This window comes from Palaemon carinicauda, chromosome 45 (assembly GCF_036898095.1).
Source record: "Palaemon carinicauda isolate YSFRI2023 chromosome 45, ASM3689809v2, whole genome shotgun sequence".
NCBI classification, from domain to species: Eukaryota; Metazoa; Arthropoda; class Malacostraca; order Decapoda; family Palaemonidae; genus Palaemon; species Palaemon carinicauda.
The window spans coordinates 3672305-3690289 of NC_090769.1; the positions used below are offsets into that span (position 1 = coordinate 3672305).

Genomic DNA, 17985 nt, shown 5'->3' on the forward strand with positions numbered 1-17985 from the left:
GGATCTTTCTGAACTAAATTTTTTTTGAGGGAACCCATAGTATTTTAACAGCCATTCACACCTAATTTAAAAATTCATCTCAATCAAGTATTTTACCATATTTTATGAATTGATAATAATAATTTCAAGAAGAAACTGAAGACTTTCTCTTTTCTGAGTGTGATAATGTGGATTTGACAATTAACATAGAATGCTCTAAATACCTCAGAATGTATACGACAAACTGATCTAGTAGCTCATGTAGGGCTCAGGGTTTCCTTGCTTGATATGACCAGGGAAACAGCTCTTAAAGTAAAATAAAGTCAAGTAATACTAGTAGGAATACTATCTTACTTAACTTATGCAGACTGACGCAAAGGGCCTCGGCAGGATTTCGCCAGTCGTGTCTATCTTAAGTCTTTAAATCAATACTTCTCCATCCATCATCTCCTACTTCCCGCTTCGTAGTCCTCAGTCATGTAGGCCTGGGGTTTCCAACTCTTCTAGTGCATTGTGGAACCCAGTTGAAAGTTTGGTGGAGTGCGAAGAGAACGCCCAAACCATCGCCATTTATGTATGTGTATATGTATGCATATGTATATACTTATGTATATGTATGTGTACATTTAGTTTATCTATATCAATATTTACTTTTTATAATTTTTTTTAATTGATGATATTTTATTTGTATTATTGCTCGAAGAGCTCTGCTCCACATGGGCTTGGACTGAGTCTTTTTTTGTAAATATTTTGTATGTAAATATGTTTTTGTCCAATAAACATTATTATTATTATTATAATCTCATCCACATAGGGTACCCGAGTTATCTCTCTAATAGTTTCATTTCTAATCCTGTCCTACCATTTAACTCCCAATATTCTTCTGAGGGCTTTATTCTCAAATCTACTAAACCTGTTGGAGATTGTTTCATTGTCATTGTTTATACTATTCTATAAACATTATACTAGCTGTAGTACTCATACTATGGTGTAAAACCATAACGGTTTAGTGTTAGCAGGAATATACCTGAAATAATAATAATATACTACTTTATCAAAAGGGATATTATCTGAATTGAATACTTCTTCAGTAGTATGACTTTAATTACTGGTAAGAAATTTGATTTACTCTCTTGTCATTCCACAACAAACTAAAGGGGCACTCAGTAGAATGCAGATCTCCGCCATGGCAGCTTATTTCTAGAACTTTTGCTCGATCTTGACCTTGACCTTTGACCTTAACATTTAATCATTGGCGTGGATTTTCAGACACTCAAATATGAACCAAGTCTGAAGTTTCTGTGACAACGATGTCTAAACTTATGGCTGATAATGTGAAGTGAATTGGACATTTTGCTTGACTGTGACCTTGACCTTTGACCTTGACCTTCAAAAATTAATAATTTCCAGCTTTTTACATAAGTTAATTGATGCAAGTTTCATTGCTCTACGATTAAAATTGTGGCCAGGAAGCTGTTCACAAACAAACCACAAACAGGGAGTAAAACATAACTTCCTTCCAACTTGTTTGGCAGAGGTAAGTATCAAAGCGCCTATATGAGTTACCTAAGCGATTACTGAGCTATGTGAGCTACCTAAAAACCAGCTAAGCTTGCACTGAAAACATGTATCCTGTCGTAAGATGGCCTTTATTTAAGGATGGCACAATTGCTAATGGTACAGCTCTTGCGGCCTTGAGTAAGAAGTCTGATTCAGTGTCACTAGATATCCAATAATGTACGCTGATATACTTCAGTCGTATTTTCTGTTACACATATTCAAACACCGAAAGATTGATTGCGTTACTACATATAATTCAGTATAAATTTTCAGACTATTAAAAGCATTAACCATGAATTTCTGATCAAAGACATACAATAATATTCTTAAATAACTTAACCAGTAACACAAATGATTATCCTGTTCTATAGAGATCTTGAATAGTAAAAATTATAATTTCAATCAATTATCCAGTTGAAAGATCTTTGGCTGCAACAAAATATTTGGTTCTGCATAGTACAACAATTGTCACAAATGTACTTTATGTAAAACACAAATTATGGTTACTTTAATAGATGTTTTCCTGGTCCTATCACACAAAGAGAGCCTACGCACTACAGATCCTACAAGATCTGTTTGTTGTAGACGTTTTTAGATACCTAAAGTTTGACACAGCGTATCCCATGTTAATAGTCAAATCCACATTATCAAAGCACTTTGGAAACAAGGAAGTCATTAGTTTCTTCTTAAAAGCTTTGACATCTTCAGTCTTTCGGATGTCTAGTGGGAGCTTGTCATATAGTTTTAGGGTCTAGAACCTACAGACGACATGCATCTATTATTTTTTTCTCCTTTTGGAGATAAACAATATTTATTGTTGAGACACGCATTTGCCAATCGTCTTTTCATACCATAATACTAAATTGATTAGAATTATTAACGTATTGCAAATAAAACAAAACAATACTGTTATTAAAAAACAAATTAAATATCGACAAAACAATAATCTATTTTAAAAGAAAACGGCAAGATATTCGCATCTATGTCAACTAAAGAAGAAGCATATTCACGAGAACTTAAGAAAAAATAGTTTGAAATACCTTTCTTCTTTACAGAAGCACTAGATAAATACCACACCCTCCTAACGAGGTATCTACGTGTTTACTGAATCTTTTGTAGCTATCAATTCTACAGTATGTTTCAACCAGTCAGAGGCCTCAACCAAACCCGGTGTCTTTATCTGTTTTCAGTCAGTAATTGAGCTAGTATTTTAGCCGGAAGCTTAGTAAACCCTTCTAAGATTGACTGGTTGGACTAAATAGTTTTTGAAAAGACGTTAGTGTAACGATTATTCATTATCTAATAGAGTTACAAGCATAAAAAAGTGCCGGAGTCCTATTTACATTAGTTTATGCCTTTATAAGAATAGAAAATGTACCAGCTTCTATTAAAAGAAAAGGTTTTTATGGGTGACTACAATACTTTATTTGCCTTAGAAAACTCATTTCAAAATTTCTTATTTCGTAGATACAAAAGCAAATTTCGTGGAATAGCGACTAAAAATATATCAAAATATGTTCATAAAGGTTATATGATAAATAATTAATGGATAATGGATTTGTAACATTAAAATCGAGCGTAATTTCACAAAGGATCTTTGAATAAATTCTAAATGAACTCGCATCGAGACGTTCCAGAGAGGTTAAACAGCTATTGAAACTAATTTAAGTGTGTATTTTTGTAGAGGACTATATAATAGCATAGTTTATTTGACTCTCAATTCCATTCAGGTAACCACAGTAATTCATGCAGATATATCTTGAAGAAAATTAACGATTGTAACAATTATCAATGTTTCATATATTTTTTTTTTCTCTCGCAAAGGTTGGATTCTACAAGATTAAGCTCTTACGGTCTATCTGGTGAAATAGCCATTCAGTTACAGTATCAAGCAAAATTGTTAAGCTGGACAGGAAGATCGAAGTAAGTTTGGAAATCGACAAAGTAGATAATTATAAATTTTGTGCCGCAACGGGGCCAGATATTCACATCACTACCACCTTTGCCTTTGTCTCCAGAATACCTTGATTTTAGTTAAAGAACTAAACAGGATCTTTATATTTCCTTATCATGTCTACTTTCAGGATATAAAGTGCGAAGCTGTTCATTATATCACACGACATTGTCCAATTGCAAACAAGTAACTTAGAGCCTTTTAAAGTTTATATCAAAACTGATCAGATAAATCATTCATACTAGAAGAACGATAGCTTTGATTAATTTCACATTATAGCTTATTATATCTTAATACAAGATTACCCTCAGATCTGAACACAACCAAGTAGTGTTGTGAAAGCTGGTTTACGTTGTGTCCATACAGTTGAGCAGTGCCTGCAGACAAATAATTTGCCTGTAAACGTACACATTTGGTGGTCAAAGCCATGAATTGTCAGCGTTTATCAGTTAAAGAAATAAACTATGACTTGTTTAACGACACTGCAAGACACAAGAGCAACCCTTAAGCTTGCTACTTATCAGAAGAATGAGCCTGAACTAATCTATTAGAACTGTATTTTTATCTTATTAACTTGCAGAGGGATTGGCTATTTATGAAGGACGACATTTGTCCAGCACAACATGGCTCTTAGGAGACGCAAGAACACAGCCCATTAATATTGCTATGTGAACCAAGATAAACCCGGCATAGCAGAGGAAGATATAATGTAAGGATTCAAAAATAAAGGATGCTTAAGAAGTCATGTGACAATAGGACCGGAGTTTACACAAGAACCTTACACATGGACCAGAAGTAGATTTACTGTAATGGGAATAAATTACAATGATTTTGATAAAACTACGATACCTCATGATCAGATAATCATTCAGCACCTGGCATTTCCTCATTGCTGTCATAGTACGAAATAAATGACGATGTCCGGAAGCACCATACTTTGTGAGCGCATTAATATTAGTTTCCTGTTCGATTTTTTTATAATTATTTTGCGCATACCTGGTTCCTGATTTTACACAAGAGTTAATGTATGTTTTAACCTCCACTCTGTTCACGTTCACACTAATTTGCTAATTCATATGTAATTGTTGCAGTACGTGCATCATCGTCTCTAGATACCAAATTTCATTAAACAAATTCTTGTCGTTGAAACTATGATCAACATTTGACTTAAAAGCACAAGGTTCCTCGGACACTACAACGGTTGATAGTGGGACACAAGCGACAGGTCATGTGTACTACCTTCCTATATAATTTCATGATTCGGATTGCCTGACCCCCATAGGCAGGCATGGGCGCTCTATCACTTTGCAGCCAGTATATCATTTCAGAAGTCTCCCAGCAACTAAATACCATGACTCTTCCCCAATCCTGATGAACTACAAGTCTATCATATATACTTGGAAAAACATTGAGAGAAACTCAATTGATGGTCGCAGTTTCTTTAATTATGACGCCACACCAAGCCTTTTTTGTATAGCAGGGCCTAGAGGCAATAAGTCAAATAAGGCAGGCGCTAGTACCTTACCTCCAGCTCATTTCGGAAGCTAACTTACATAATTTATTGTAGATTAGCTTTCAGTGCGTGTCTCTGCCTCTCTCAACTCACACCACAAATTGAGGGGTGGGAGGACGCCCTCCTGGAAAATCTCCCACCGTTTGAAACTGGAAAACTAATCGAAAAGTAAACTAATCCTTGCTGGTGGTTTACGCCCATTCATTAGTAACACAGTTGCTTTAATTTTTAATCTATGCAACAGTCATGAAACTTCTAAAATGTGAATTTTCAGCCACCTTCCCATTAGCTTTTATACATTAGTTTCCAAAAGTGACAAGTTCCAGCCACCTTCCCATTAGCTTTTATACATAAATCAGTTTTGTTACACAGCACCAAGATTAATGTTTAAAGACTTACAATCGTTACCGTACCATACCTCACTACTTTGACAGTAATCTGCCAACTATATCCTTATACACCATCAAACTAAACTTCTGTGGCAAAGCCTGCAGACAGTCTGCAAAGGTCACAGTATGCAGATAGAGATAGACCTTATGAACGTGGTAAAAGGTATGCCAGAATAGTTATATTTCCCAAACAGTGGGGAAAATACTCCCCCACACTCAAAATTCTATTCAAGGGAAAGAACAAGTTCAAATTATGTACCACAAATTTTTTCTCCTTGAATGTTCAAGGTAAAGCTTACCCAATATGTTCAAAGCTTACACTTTATATTTTCCTTCAATCTTCGAATAAACTTCCCAAAAGGATAAGTAAATACACTAGAGAACCATGACTTATGAACGTCACCTGTGTGTGACACAACGTTGTAGAGCACACCCCTCGCTTGTAGCTCGTTTGTACATTGTTTACACGCCAAATACAAATGGAAATCGTTCCTATTTATACACTAGCAACTTGCAAACCCCGGAGTTCAGTTTAATCTTAAGCAGCAGAGTCTGAAAATTATTAAATCCAAAAATATTAATGGAATTGCAAAAAATTCTAGTCGAAAATATTTTTTTCTTTAAACTTACTTTATAAAGTACGAATATGCATATAGAGAGAATTAAACTTTTCCTAAAGTAGACAAATGCCACACATTAAAATGTCCATAACCTTCATGTACCAAACAAACATCACAATATATTAATACTTAATAGCTTTTACTTAAAACCAACGAACAGTTAAGGCATGCCTCCCCTAGAGTAGAAAATCGCAAAAAATTAAATTCATTGCTTTATTTAGATCTGAACTTTAATTTACAGTTTCAACTGTAAAAACATTATTGAAGAAAAGAAAAAAAACAGATCCATACAGATTTTAACTTCAGTATGAGAAAAAACTTATTGGAAATAGAAATACATGAAATTGCACAACTATAAAACTTGAAACTTTAGTATTGAGAAAATTATGCAGATCTATAAAATATTTTCTTAAACAGCATTGAAACATTGCTCAGATTGGAAATATGGCATTACAGTTTGACAAAGTTTTAAATCTTTTGTAAAAGAAAAAATAAATTAATGAATTTAAACTAGTAACATTCGGTACACTTCCAAATCTAAATACTTTTTTAAAACTTCATAGATAAAACTTTGTGCTTTAAATCAGTTTTATTTGTGCTTTTAAATTAGAATTTTTTTCACTTCAAATTTTTTGCCAGAGCCAAAGTCTGGTCGATTACGGGTCGCCCTGTCCTGGTTGAATCATCAACCACTAGAAGACCCAGGAATATGGTTGATACGGTCGATATAGGGCGTCCAGTGGCAAGAACCCGTGTCAGCGTACTGTCCTGGTTAAATCCTCAACCATTTGCAGACTCAAATGACTCATACAATTCCACATTTGAGAAGAAGTACTTCGAAGCATTCAGTCATTTGCCTGCTCCATTGTGGGTAAAGTGGGTAAAACGTCACAGAACCAATGTCCGTAGTTTGTCTTCAAGGTTGAAAAAAATACCTTAGTGCTTTAGTTCGCATTCCACACAATCCTTCATATATAACGTTGACTGGTTTGTGGCCAGATGGATAAGTTTCACTATCCTACGCTGCCATACCAATTACCATCTGGAAGAAAAGCTTTATATCAATATTTAGCCAATATAAAATAAAGTTTTAATGGTCGCCAATCATTCAAATAAAACTAGCCAACTTTAAACCAAGTAAAGTTATTGCAAGTTATAAGGCATACAAATAGAATAGCTAATTTTAAACAAAGTAAACTCATCACTACTATGTTGGAACATTGTCAAAAATAAAATTAGCTAACTTTAAAGTAAAATTATTACAAACCACAGCCATAGAAATACAATATCAGTCCAAATAAAATCACAAGGTCATACCAGTCAAATATAAAACTAGTTAACCTTTAACTTCGTAAAATCATGACGATGTTGAGACTTCAAAAGATGTGAATATATTGATATAAAAATTATATGAAAAAAAGGGAGTTTTTGAGAGTCGGGTGAATTCTTACCATTGATTTCGAATTACATTTGCTAGGAAGCGTTGGTTTTGAAAATTTGACAGGATGCATTCAGCAGAAGAGCAGGATTCCTAGTACAGCCAGCGTCTGAAAGGTTTCAACATAATTAACAATAAATAAAAATATTTCATTAGGAAATCCTGGTAACCAAAGTAAAGAGAAAGTTTAAGGGACTGAAGACTGATTTTGAAATCAGTTTAGATAAAGAAGATCTGTGGTCTTTACCAATTGTAAAAAAGTAAAGTCTTACATTCGCTGGCTTAGGATAAGCTGCCAATAAAATACCGAATTAAATATTTGCTTGGTGTATATCAATCTTTTCTATCAGCATTGATTGATAACATTCAGTACCTTGAAAACTTTTACCCAAGATCTTACGACTTAGCAATTGAAAGTACTAAAACATCAACACTTTATGGTAACATTAGAATCTCTAACTTATGATAGTAACGTTCAAAACTATCTAATTAAATGCCATTTGGTAGGCTTATTTTTTCAGTTTATTCTCTAGTTCATATAAGCTAATCTATAATGATTAAGAAGACATAAAATTTTACACCAGCTCTTATAAATGCTAATTTTTTAGGATTAAACAAGTCTAGATTTCATATTCCCCCAAAGTTAGTCTCAAAATAATTAAATTTTAAAACATTCCGCTTATAAATTTTAATACTAAGTTTTAGTAAATTCTGTTCATGAATGAGAACCAGTCGGTATTTTTATGCACAAACTAATTCATTCATTGTCATCATTGTACACATCTAATTTTGATATGAAATTCCCTATAAGTATACTGTTCTTAGCCGTATTTTAGTAAAATGCATGAGACCGTAACTTTACCCTACATTATCTTTCACGGGTTGGTGACAGTAATATCACGCTTATACGCCAATATATCTGTTTTTAAAACTAAATCTTGCAACATTTAATCCAGGATTTTTAACTTTTCTACGCCAAACTTAAGTGTAGGCTACATAAGCAGTAATCAGGAACAAATAGCTTTTAGTAAAACCAGGTTTTCAATGGACCAATCTTTACCGTAAAATAAATTCATGCGTCCAAAACCAATATGTGATACCCTATTAAAAAGATTCTTATGTTCTATTTAACTGGGAAATTCAATAGATTCGAAATTATTTATTTCCCATTTAAATAATACACTTTCAGAGTTATAGATGGACAGAAAAATGAACGCGTCGAAGTGAAATTTATCTAACAAATTTTACTTAAAAAATCGAAATAAGAATTATGTAACAGACTAAAAAACTATAAGAGTGTAGACCGAGAATTAAAGTTATGTCGCAATATACGGTAAACAGTCTATTCATAAAATTAAGTGTATGAAAATTACTTCATAAAAGATTTTACTCCGTAAGAGGTTTTGCTAAACTTTAAATAACAATGAACATTAAACAATTCGACTGATAGTAATCACTATAGTCCATTTCTTATAGCGATGCAGATTTGCACAGACTCGCAGCGGTGCCCTTTTAGCTCTGAAAAGTTTCCTGATCGCTGATTGGTTAGAATTATCTTGACCAACCAATCAACGATCAGCAAATCTACCTCGCTAAAAGAAATGGACTATGGTTTCGTAGCTTTGTTGTGCAGGAAATTAAGCTAGCAAGACTGGCCAAACTTTAAAGAGTTAATTGGTTTACCTCTAAACATTAATTTCAAACTTTCTAAAACAGACAGACTCAATTGCTAAAATCAAACCGATTCATCAATAACTTAAATACCCTAAAAATCTATAAAATTCCTGGAATAAATATCCTGACCGTTTGAAACAGATTTAACGACGTAAAGGAGTGATACAAAGGTTACCAACCCGTAAAAGTTAATAATTATGGTCACATGTACTTTACTGAAATACGGCTGAGAGCAGTATATTTAAATGGAGAACTTCCAGATTAAAATTACGGTTTTCTTTATTGCCGTGCAAGCTACAGTAACAAACAGTAACATTTGAAAAAAAGAACAGTAATAAAATAAGCAGTTACACTCATGGCTTAACGATTTGGTTTAAAAGACAAGGACATTTAGGTAATTACATATTCTACATTAAAAGCACAAAATTATCTAATAAACTTTGCACAAACTAACTAAAGTACGATTAAAAGATTAAAACTTACAAACTTACAAGTTTAGGAAAGCAATATTTATACACTTTGATGGTTGACAGGAACATTTAACATATTGCAAGTTTCACAAACTTAACTGGCGCAACTGGACATATTACCCAAGAGCTTATACAATCTTGCCGGTTCTTGGTGTGTGAAAAGGAGCCTGTAGAATTAACAATCTTTATACCACAGAACTTAGCTGGACTTAACACTGTAAGAAATGACACTTGACATCTAGATGAATACCACTTTTAAGACTAAATCCACTATAACCTAAGCAGAGAAAAAGTAACTTCACCAACGTTGACTTGACATATCAAGGATGACAAAACAACGAATAGTTTCTTTAGTGTCCTTGTAGAAGCAGTGGCGCCATCTGTGTCTAAATTTCAGAATTTCTAGTCTTTGGAAAAAAATAATTAAGACTCATTTCAAGCAACAACCAAAAACTAGTATAAAAACAATCAAATTTATAACATTTATCAGGACTATGATTGCCATAATTATATAAATCAACGGTGGATGAGTCGTAATTTTTAAGATCTGCCATTTATGGGAAATTATGACGTCACCTTGCAAAAAAATCGTCTCTCTGGAATAATTTCTGTAAAGAACTTACAGAACATGACTGGAATAACACCAGCATGTTGGGTGACATCATAAAGATAATCCTGGAAAAGTTCGCTTCACGTGGACAAACTTCTTTACATAATTTAAGGAAGTTTGGCATTATACATCTGAGATGAACTTTATGTGAGCTGGCTAAAATTAGCTTTAAGGGGTTGCACCTTTCGTACGAGAGAGAGAGAGAGAGAGAGAGAGAGAGAGAGAGAGAGAGAGAGAGAGAGATTTTAAGCTAAGTATTCGTATAAAGCAATAAATATCGTGTACGCATATATATCTTTTTGAATTTAATGAGGAGATTTTAGGTTAATCCTTTGCGTCAAAGGTACATTTACTGAAGCATTGATTTCTTATATACTTTTATTGACTTGGTGAAAGGGTTTATGTATCGTGATGTTAAGCAAAGCCGTTTTTATCAGGGCCCCAATACTAGGTTGGTTTGCTGTGAGCGATCATCACTATCACCAATTCATTGTGGCCAGTCCATTGATGAATAGCCAAACCCCAGACATGAGTAAGGATATGTCTGAGGCCTATGTCCTGCAGTGGAATAGAGATAGCTGCATTTGTAAGTGTTTATAACTAGTCCATGTTGACTGGAGGATACAAATGGCAGTTGTTCTCATTGAGAGTCTTGTAAGCAGGAACTAACAGTGGGTTGACATATAGTTCACGTGACTTTAGGCTTACTGTTATAACCTCCGCCGACAAAGTTGGAAGGAGGTTATGTTTTACCCCATGTTTGTGCGTTAGTAATTTGAGTTTGTTTGTGAACAGTTTCCTGGCTACAATTCTAATCGTAGAGTAATAAAACATGTAGGGATTAACTTATGTAAAAAGCTGGAAATGATTAAATTTTGGAAGGTCAAGGTCAAGAAAAATGTCCAATTCACATAATCAGCCATAAGTTTGGACATCGTTGTCACAGAGACTTTAAAATTGGTTCATATTTGAGTGTATGAAAATCCACGCCAATTAATGCATGTTGAAGGTCAAGGTCGAGCAAAAGGTCAAGAAATAAGCTACTGCAGCTAAGGTCTGCGCCTTACCGAGTGCCCCTCTAGTTTTAGCTGTATTATTGCCTGAAGAACTGTGCCACGTGGGCTTGGTTGAATCTGTAGATTATTATTATTATTATTATTATTATTATTCTCCTCTCTCTCTCTCTCTCTCTCTCTCTCTCTCTCTCTCTGTATATATATATATATATATATATATATATATATATATATATATATATATATATATATATATATATATATATATATATATAATGACTTGAATATTGTTAGATATCATTTTTAAAGAATGAGTTTTTTTTTACGTACAACAAAACTGTCAATGAAGATTTTAAAGTTATGTTTCCTGTTCTTCAACTTCTGTGGCCGTTGGCTAGGGTTCACTTCGGGTTGTGAGGCTGGCTAGGGGTTCGTGGTTGGGTTAATAAGGTTGTTTATATTTCGCTAAGTTTCTCTCTCTCTCTCTCTCTCTCCCTCAAAGGCATTGTTAAGGGGTAGTTAGAGGAATACTCGTTCAGTACACGTATCGTCTAATACTTTGCCCATGTGACACTATGGCAATGGGAACTTTTGACAATACGCTACTGGTATTGTCCACGTATATACCTAGTGTGTTTAGGCTATGTGGAGAGAGAGAGAGAGAGAGAGAGAGAGAGAGAGAGAGAGAGAGAGAGATTGTATCTTGGCTCCACAGATTCGGTAAATATTGTTTGAAACTACTTATAAACTTTAGCGGAGTTGGTAGCATTAATTCTTATGTTGGATTTGGTTTGCAATTTAATAGTTTGGACGTATTGGTCGTTTAAACATTTTAGATTATCTTTTTTTTTTTTAAATTGATTTCGAGTTATAGTAAATACCATCTATGCTGGTGTTCCAACCCCTAAATTTTATCATTTTTTATTATTCCAAAACAAAGGCCTCAGACATGTACTTCTACTTGCTTCTTTTTATGGTCTTTCTGCGCCAGTCCACACACCCAAACTTCCTTAGTTCGTCAATCCATCGCCTTTTCTTCCTTCCCCTGTTTCTTTTATAATATCTAGGGATACATTCTGTTATTCTTAATGCCCATGTACTGTCAGTCATTCTCATTATATGTCCTGTCCATGTCAATTTCTTTCTCATATGTTGTTAGAATATCCTCTACTTTAGTTTGCTCTCGTATACATTTTGATCTTCTTCTGTCTCTTAGTGTTATTCCCATCATTATTCTTTCCATAGCTCTTCGAGTTGTAATGAACTTATTTCCTAAGGCTTTAGTTTCTGATCCAAAAATTAAAAGCAGAATATTACAGGTATTTAATAAAACATTTATTTGTTACTTTACATGTTGATATTTGATTTTCAATTTCAGTAGAACATTACTTTAACAGAGTAACTACGTGTTTGGTTTGTGGAGAATTTTTATCTGAATGGTTGAGTGGGAACTTAGTCCAGGAAAGTCTCCCTACGGCAATTACCCAAAGCTCAACAGGGGAGGATAATGAGCACTTACTCTCGGGACACAAACGCCCTGCTAATACTTTACTGCCATAGTTCACTAACCTTCACTCTAAAATACAAAAGGAGGCAATTTTACTGTCCAGAGGCCGGAGAACTCCACACGTTAATTTTGAAATAATTTATGGCCTACTCTAGCTTTGTCAGGGCTAGAGTCATCTCACTCTAAGGCTCTGTTTCGACTCCGTCCCAGTGACCCCAGTGAGATGCTGTACAGGTATCTTACGTTAATGCAACTAGAGACAATAAAAAAAAGGGGGGAACAGTGGAGTATAAAAGTATAAAGTAAAGTTAAATGGGGATCTTCACCTTCAAAGCACTAAGTTAAAGAGCGTACACTCGCCGATACCAACTTACCTGTTTAGAGTAGGTTACTCTCAACACCTTGGGTACTTCTGACCCGTCCCATAGCATAAATGGTTAAGGATACCAAAATGTGTAATCTATTCCAAATGATTTATTACAGAAAAAGGGATGGAAATAACTCGATGATTTTAACACAACAAAATTAAAAATTGGAAAAAATATCAGTAACTCAATTATAAGTTTTACATATGATAAAATGAATAAGTGAGTTTACAACACAAAAAATTGAAAACGTTAAACGGAATTAACTCGTGGATTAAACCTCGACAGAATAAATAAGAGTAAAAAAATTCTGATCAACAATTTGTGCAGTAGGATGCTGTGAGGTCCCAACATGTGGTCAGTGACCTCAAGCGATTACCAAGATCAAAAAAATATGAATACATTAATTTCCATGCACGCAGCCCGAAATATGTAATGCCAAAATAATACCTAAACTTAACTTATGAGAAATTGAAACTTATCTAAAGGAGGAATGGCCATTAGTTGAACTCACAAGATTTTTTTTTTCTGTTGTGGGCGCCCGTGTCCTAAATGTGGCGGTCTTCAGTTTGCTCACTAGGCCTACAGCACTTATTCTGCAGAGTCAACGGCCCCCTCCAAGTTCTCCAACTAGCCCCTAAGACTGGAACCGACGTGCTGTAGAATTACCAGCTATGCACTAACACTGGTCATCTGCTTGACCTCCTCTACGTATTCTTGGTTAGTTATTGTGTAAGGGGACAGGCTAGTGATGGAGAGTGGGAGCACGAGGTTGACATTGGAGCCTGACTGGGCAGCTCCGTTTCGTACCGTGGCCTGTATGTTTGTACCGTCGAGTTCAGGTCAGCTGCGTCCTCCTTCCTTCCCAAAAAAAAAAAAAAAGCGTATCTTGGTGCGTAGGCCTACAGTCTTGAGGTGCCAACTCTCATTTAGGACAGGCTCAAAAACCTTGTGCCTTGTGAATTTCAAGCAACACACTTATTTAGAAAACAAGGTGAAATCTTGCAACTCCAGGGGGCAAAGATAATCCTAATTCTAAACATCTGGCATACAGAATAAAAAATGAAACTAAAAGGTAATTTGGCAAGTCGGGCTTACGTGTGTGGACAACCATACCTCGTAGACTAGCAGACTTGAGTTGTAATTAAGAGATTTAAAATACTGTACCTAAATACTTACGGTAGAATACTGTATACAAAAAACACATAAGTATTAATCTTGGGACACTCGCTCAAGAAAGACACATTACTCACATTTTTCCCTGCCGTGACGTCACGAACAATAACAAAGTCTACGTATGAACTATGAAGAAGAAGAGTAGTGAAGAAAATTCTTCACATGGTTAGGCCTAATCTCATTTTTATGTACATATCAAACGCTTTTCTGAATTAATTCCCTTGCTTTCGATATATATATATATATATATATATATATATATATATATATATATATATATATATATATATATATATATATATATATATATATATATATAGTGTATGTATGTATGCATGTGTATGTATATATGTAGTTTAGGTAATGTTTTTTTCTATGTTTTTAATCTCGGTTTAGTTGAATAATTGAAACCCACTAAAGCAAATAAAACGAAATATATCGAGTTATTCTTTTCGAAATTTCCATTCACTTTTTACCTCCGCTAACGAAGTTTGAAGGAGGTTATGTTTTCGCCCCTATTCGTGTCTTTATCTGTTTGTGAACAACATCCTTACCACAATTGTACTCATGAAGTAGTGAAACTCAGGAATTAATTGTTATGTTGCTACGTGGAAGTGATTCAGTTTTGAAGGTCCTAGATAAAAGGTCAAGGGCGAGCAAAATGTCGACCGAAATAAGCTGCCGTGGCGGAGGTTTGCACTCTGAGTGCTTTTCTAGTTCAATATGATTTTTTTTACCTAGTGCATTTTTATCTTAGATGGTCATTTTAGCAATTCAGGAAATGAAGTCTCTCTCTCTCTCTCTCTCTCTCTCTCTCTCTCTCTCTCTCTCTCTCTCTCTCTCTCTCTCTCTCTCTCAAAGAATATGGGTGTCCTTATCATCATCATCATCATCATCTCCCCCTACGCCTATTGACGCAAAGTAATACAACAGTCGTTTCTCTCTTGAGCTTTTAATTCGATACTTCTACATTCGTCATCTTCGACTTGACGCTTCATAGTATCAGCCATGTAGGCCTGGGTCTCCCAACTCTTCTAGTGCCTTCTGGAGCTCAGTTGAAAGTTTGGTGAACCAATCTCTCTTGGGGAGTGCCAAGAGCATGCCCAAAACCTCTCAATCTACCCCTCATCATGATCTCATCCACATATGGTACTCGAGTAATCTCTCTTATAGTTTCATTTCTAATCCCGAGGGCTTTATTTTCATATATACTAAATCCATTGGAGATTGTTCCATTGTTATACCATGACTCATGTCCATGGAGTAACACCAATCTCACTAAACTGATATATAGTCTGATTTTTATATGAAATTTTAGGTGATTTGATCTCCAGATTTTAGCTAACCTACCCATTGTCTGATTTGCTTTTTTCAATCTTTCACTGAACTCCAATTCTAAAGACCCTGTATTGGAGATCATTGTCCCTAAATACGTAAATTATTCCACCTCATTAATCCTTTCTCCTTCTAATGATATTTCATCTTCCATTGCATACTCCGTTCTCATCATCTCTGTCTTTCTTCTATTTATCTTCAGCCCCACCTCATGTGATATTTCATGCATTCTGGTAAGCAAGCATTGCAAATCCTGTGGTGTTTTGTCATTGTGCTTAATGTTAGATTTGAATATATATATATATATATATATATATATATATATATATATATATATATATATATATATATATATATGACAAATTTTGCACATTTTGACGTGTTTTTTTCATATTCAAATAAGCCATATATATTTTTGATACATTAATGTGTGGATTCTCTTAACGACCTCGGGATCAGAGCCCCAGGCAAAGGAGAAGTCCCAAACCACAACTTCATTAGGTTCAACTATAGTCAATTCTTTTCAGTGAGGCAGATTCACACCGACTCGCAGCGGTGTCCTTTTAGCCCGGAAAAGTTTCCTGATCGCCGATTGGTTGGACGAGATCATTCTAACAAATCAGATAGCAAAATCCCTTCCGAGTCGGTGCAAATGGGCCTTATTAGAAAAAGAAAATTGAGTATAGGAGGTTCAAGGGACGCAAGTAACGCATGAAATTGAACGCTATTGAAACCTGCATGACAAAAGAGTGGAACCTTGGAACCTCTGGAGGTGGGCGGAAAGTGGGCGGAAGGTGGGCGGAAGATGGACGGAAGGTTACGCACATGGGAACTCGCTGTGAGGTAAGGGTGTCACAGAATACACTTCCTTAGAGAGAGGTGTGTCGTGAATTCCTGCGTACTTGTGTATATAAAAAGTATATAAAGTATAAAAAGTATATACTTTATACCCTGGGAGAATCTTGGTGAATGCTGATGTGAAACGCATAAAGAACTATGGCTTCATGATAGAGTCACTTGACATTTGAAGGATTAACTTGAGTCCTGGACTAAAATGACTTCTAAGAAGGGCTAGAAACACGTTCTCTGAGTCTAAATGGGGGTTTTTGAAGACGGTGAGCTCAATAGTGACATTTTCAACACCACCTCGGGTCATCTTCATCATCTTCAAGGTCAAAAGGTCATATTTCAAGGTCAAAATAGTGAATTTTTGGTCAATTTTACTCGTTTTATTTCTTATTTTAGTGTTTCATTGTTTTAGGGCTTGTTTGGAATGTTTAAGTAATACAATATTTGACAATATATATTAAATTTGGACAGAACTACAGACTTGCCTCTTATTATAATCAGCCATCCCTCACCATCTATGAGTTACACACAAAAACGAGTAAAAATGACCAAAATTCATTATTTTGACCTTGAAATATGACCTTTTGACCTTGAAGATGATGAAGATGACCCCGGGTGGTGTTGAAAATGTCACTATTGAACTCACCGTCCTCAAAAACCTCCATATTGACTCAGTGAACGTGTTTCTAGCCCTTCTTAGAAGTCATTTTAGTTCAGGACTCAAGTTAATCCTTCAGACTCAAGTTAAAAACCCCGATCAGGGGACGTTCCAGCCCTTTCTTGAAGGACGATATATGACAATATATATTAAATTCGGACAGCTCTGCAGACTTGCCTCATATTATAATCAGCTATCTCTCACCATTTATGAGTTACACAAAAAACGAGCAAAAATTACCAAAATTCACAAATTTGACCTTGATAAATGACCTTTAGACCTTGAAAATGACCCCAGGTGGTGTTGAAAATGTTACTATTGAACTCACCATCCTCAAAAACCCCCATTTTGATCCAGAGAACGTGTTTCTAGCCCTTCTAGAAGTCATTTTAGTCCAGACTCAAGTTAATCTTTCAGACTCAAGTTAAAAACCCCGAGCAGGGGACGTTCCAGTCCTTCCTTAAAGGAGTCTATGGGTCAAACAGATGCGCCTCAGTTAGTTGGTCTGGAACTGTGAGAGTGAGAGGAAGGGCTTGGCTCTCCCTATGTAGATAACAGCTTACAATTTCTGCCTTTAATGTAGTCAATAAATTGACATATCTGTGAGAGAAGAAGAAAATTGTATTGAGTTTTTTGAAGCCACGGATATATTGATCTCAGCCGGAAATGGAAAATATGTGATGATTGAGAAAAACAACTATATTTTTTAGATATATAGCTTCAAATGACATAAAATTCATAATTTGAAGTTTTGAAATGTGAAATACAGAATACTCGAGAGATCTTGAAATTCAATGCATGAAATATCTGGGGAAAAAAACAATTATTTCAAAGGAAAATAGAATTATTTACATGTAGACAGTATATCTGTA

The 17985-nt window shown here is 34.9% G+C and overlaps 1 long non-coding RNA gene across 2 annotated transcripts; it reads right to left on the reverse strand.

Annotated features, from left to right (window-relative positions):
- Positions 1 to 6001: 6001 nt before the first annotated feature.
- On the reverse strand, positions 6002 to 9856 carry LOC137634614 (uncharacterized). Of its 2 annotated transcripts, none has more exons than XR_011042543.1 (3): positions 9619 to 9856; positions 7467 to 7562; positions 6002 to 7057 (listed from the first exon to the last, which is right to left on the reverse strand). It is a non-coding gene; the product is annotated as an uncharacterized lncRNA (long non-coding RNA). The 2 variants fall into 2 exon arrangements; XR_011042544.1 differs by having other exon boundaries at positions 9611 to 9856.
- Positions 9857 to 17985: the final 8129 nt, after the last annotated feature.